Source organism: Malus domestica, chromosome 15 (genome assembly GCF_042453785.1).
Source record: "Malus domestica chromosome 15, GDT2T_hap1".
Lineage (NCBI taxonomy): Eukaryota > Viridiplantae > Streptophyta > Magnoliopsida > Rosales > Rosaceae > Malus > Malus domestica.
This window is the reverse complement of record NC_091675.1, coordinates 12,648,580-12,653,088: the sequence shown is the minus strand read 5'-3', so window position 1 is coordinate 12,653,088 and position 4,509 is coordinate 12,648,580. Positions and strand designations below refer to the sequence as shown.

Below are 4,509 nucleotides of genomic sequence, written 5' to 3'. Positions count from 1 at the left end.
TTCCTCAGAGAAAACATCAAGAAAATGTCTAACCACCTTTACATTTCCCAAAATACTAGAAGCAACATCATTTAGCACCACTTGAGCTAAATATCCCTGGGCAGTCTTTCGATATTTATATCTTGTTCTCAAAGCACAATAATGGCCTAACTCAATCCACTTTGCATACCCATAAAAGTAACCTCTGATAATCCATATTGGCAAGATTATAACCTAACCAATCTGTGCTTAAAATCACATCGAAATCCACAATGCCTAATACGATAAGATTCACTGGCATAACTACTTCTTCCACCATCACTGAACACCAAACCAAGGTAGGGCAACTTACCTGTTTACTTGCTTAACGAATCCAACAAATAAGTTATAAATATTACGGTCTGCAGCCCGCAATACAGATAACTCACTGTTGTCTCGATAAGTAAGCAACAATTCCCAAGGATACAATATTACCATCTTGCCTCTCTTAGAAAATACATATACATGCCTCGATCGTGTTCATCCACTACTTTCTTTGGTACATCTTCAATAATAAGGATTATATCAGCTGACCTGCACAGCTGAACATTTAACTCATCAAATATCTCTGTACCCACGGTCAATCCGACCAAACTACTAAGTCTGTAAACCTGCTGAATCGATACTATGGTGTCATGGAAAACTGTTGGGTACAACTGATTCTAGGGACAATTCATAACTCTATGTCCCATCTGTCCACATGAACACATTCACTGATTCCCACACTTTCCAAAGTGTCAAATATTGTACCTACTGCACAAAGGTACCTTTCCTTTATTCAAATCACCTTGATTCACATTTGCAAACTCTTGCTTACTACCATCATAATATGCCGGAGGAATAATTCTTTTCTTTAACAAGTCCTTAAACAATTCTCAATCAGTTGTTTCCTCCGGTGACAACAAATAATACTCCTGTTTCCACCAGGATACAAGTTCATAACTCAAAACCAGGTAGTCGTCTCGACCCACCTGTCAGAAGGAAGATTCCTTTGACTTGCATAATCTAAAACATCTTTTCCAATTGGTTAAACCGTCACTGCGCTCCCTCAGGTTCATCATTTCCATTAAGTGATTCAAATTCAACTTATAATAAGTCTCTAATGGTTAATTTAGGTAATAGACTGAATCACCATAGTAATAGTTTCCCCTACACTGCTATATCAGGGAGACTAGGTTCATCTGAACTACGTGGCTTGCTACGAGGCGGTATAGTTCTGACAGAATTCAATAGGAAATTCTCAAGATGTCCAGGATTGCAACCTAGGCTCTGATACCAACTGACACACCCCATCTCGAAGGAGGGCATGCTGGCCGTCACATGAGAGTGACGTAACCATTTACACAGTTCGGAAGCTTTTAAAATACAATTATTAAAATGGAAACCCTCGAGGGTGAGTCCTACTTTTGTGAATTCTGTCAGAATACCGTTGGATTCCTCGTGGCCACCAAAACTCTGCTATCAAGAACCTGGAGGGGCGAAAAACAAAATTGAGTGGGTCAGTAAAACAAATCTTTTCAAAAACATTTCGCCAAAAATAATTCTAACCCCTCACTGTAAAACCTGTATACTTTTCCCAGAAAATAATATAATAACATAATACTTTTCATAAATCTCGAATCATCAATTTTTCTTTAAAACTCGAAAGTATGCCATGTTTTAATTTCGAAAACAAAATAAATGATGCATCAATGTAACAGGTGAAAAGTTGAATTAACCGGAGACCCTGCAGTTGGTCCTGTACGGTTAATTCCATAGCTCAACATCCAATCCAACCGGAGTCACCTCGATGACCTGTACGGCACTACACTGCAGATAAGTCGGAACTACCTGAAGTAGTCTGTACGACATGGATGGTGTAATAATACGCTCTAGTGCTTCTCTCATCAATCATCTGTGCACATAATCTAAGGTCACCCACTAGTCGGAATCACATCTAGTAATCTATACGACTAGCATGTCGGAACCCTCACTTGGTCTGTACGACATCCACCTACTTGGATCCAAGACGAGCGTGCGGTGTGGTGAATAATATAAGCACTAACACCATGATTGCAGGTTATGAGCTATCCACAATATACACATCAACAATGCACATGAATAATATAAAACTCACCTGATACTTACCTGTGCGTCCACAGCACCAATTCACATATATATATGCATCATATATCAATTCATGTTTTTCATATACTTCTATGCATGGCATTCCAAATCATACTTTTCATATAATTCTATCCATGGCATTTTAAATCATGCTTTCATTTAAATTCAATTTCTGGGAAAACTCAATAGTATATAGGTAATACGAAAACAAAACTGCCCACTCACCTGGAGTTCGCCCTACAACTCCCTAGCACAACACATCAAGGCGTCATGACGATCGCCGCCTAGAACAATAATCAAATCCAACCTCAGAAATCATCTCGATAGAATATAACTTATATAAAACACATCACTACGCAGTTCGATCCGAAAGATCTGCAACTCAGATTTTAAATCCATAACTTCCAGAGGCCCACAATATATCTCTAGGACAACATCCTGAAATTTCATTACCATCCAACGGTCGAATCTCCGTCAATTTCCAAAACTAAGTGACGGTTAACATTTTATTTCATGAACTTACAACTCCAATTCCGGAAGATCCGTAACTCGGATTCCCAATCCGTAAGTTCCAATAATCCTCAAATATTACGTATTACAACGTATCAAAGTTTGGTAACGATCCAACGGTCGGATCATCAATTCACATTTTCACCTAATGCGAAAACTATAAAACGTTAATCGAACACCTAACCAACAATCCTTAATAACTTTCTCATACGGTGCTCAATTTGGGTATATGAATATGCCACAGTGATCTACTCGACGTCACGGACGTTGACATATTTTTAAAATAATTTTTTGATGTGGCACGCGCCCCCACGCGCCAGGGCAAGCACGGGGACACGCGCCCCCACGCGCATCATCTTCCTCAGCCAGTCGCCGGACTGGTTTTTTCCCGGTGGCCGGTTTCCGGCCAAACTTCAAATGCCCTATTCTCCTTCGTTTTTCACCCATTTTCTTCGTATAATATATCAAATTGAAGCCCCAAACATGTAGAATCACAATACACTACTTTAAGGCTCTAAAAATCAAGAAATCTCACCGGAAAATTCCCAAGAAATTCGGCCAAAATGGAACCACGTGATCCCGACGTCCAAATCCTTCAAACGAAGTACTCCGAGCCTCCTTAGGACTTCCCTAAGCTCACTACAAGCTTAGAATTCCCTGAAACACGACATTTTACGTGCGCATGAACAGTAACTCAAAAATGGAGGTTCGGGTTCAGGGGTTTTTCGAAGGTTCTACGTCCTAAAACTAACACCAATCAACTCAGAACTTCAAGAGGGTGAAGATTCTTACCTTATTTGCTTCGATCCACGAAGTTTTGGGTGGTTTTGGTTGCCGTCCGTACGATGTGGGTGAGAGAGGGGAAGAATCGTGAGGGAGGAGAGAGAGAGTGATACGGGAAGAGGAAGAGAGAGAATAGGGAGTTTTAGGTGTGGGTGGTCCACTCAATCTCCACCATCCATTTCATCCTAACCATACAAAAATGAAAAACCCAAATTTTTTAATCCATATACAACTTTCCAAACTTTAGGAAAATATGCATAATCCATAATGTGTCACACACATACCTTAGCACCCACTAAGGGCAAACCCGTCAATTCACATTCCCGTCAAATGTACCTTCGGGACGGGTTGTGACATTAATTTTATAATTTTATAACCCTAAAAATACTATAATAATTATATATATTAATTTAACAATTTTAACCCCTAAAAACTATAATAATTATATATATATATATTAAATTAAATTTTAAAAATTGGTGACCATTGGATCGGCTTAAATATACATACAATTCAATTTGTTAAGTGTTATACGTACAAAATAAATAAATTTAAATCTACTTACTAAATATATATATATATATATATATGTATATATATATATATATACCATTGAATTTGATGGGATACGAATTCTATGAAACTAATTTCAATGATTCAACCGTCAAATTTGTTTGTATATGCTTCGAGATCGCATTAGCAAAAAATCGCAAAAAACAAACATTCAGAGATCAAGTAACGGGACAAAACTTTTCGATGGTTATAAAACGGAAAATCACAATTTAACGGTTATTTTTGTTGTGAACATTCCTAGTTTAAGTATGATTGTGTAAATCCTAGATTAGATTTGATTCTAGTTATCCTTTCCTATTACAACTTGTATTACTTGGAGAAGAAAGAATATCTTCTCTCCCTTTACTACTATAAATAAAGGCACAATGTAGGAGGGATAACAATACACATTCCCCTACAATTCTACAAAGACACATCTCTCTTACCTCTCTCCTGTGTTGTCGGCCCCTCTCCCTTTGTCAGATAAAAATAGATCACAACACGTTATCAGCACGCTCCTACCGCTACGCTTAGGAATCT

The 4,509-nt window shown here is 38.1% G+C and overlaps 1 long non-coding RNA gene across 1 annotated transcript; it reads right to left on the bottom strand.

Moving 5' to 3' along the window:
- Nucleotides 1-1,371: 1,371 nt before the first annotated feature.
- LOC139192459 (uncharacterized) lies at nt 1,372-3,564 on the bottom strand. Its single transcript, XR_011576630.1, has 4 exons — nt 3,427-3,564; nt 3,170-3,291; nt 2,350-2,408; nt 1,372-1,487 (listed from the first exon to the last, which is right to left on the bottom strand). It is a non-coding gene; the product is annotated as an uncharacterized lncRNA (long non-coding RNA).
- Nucleotides 3,565-4,509: the final 945 nt, after the last annotated feature.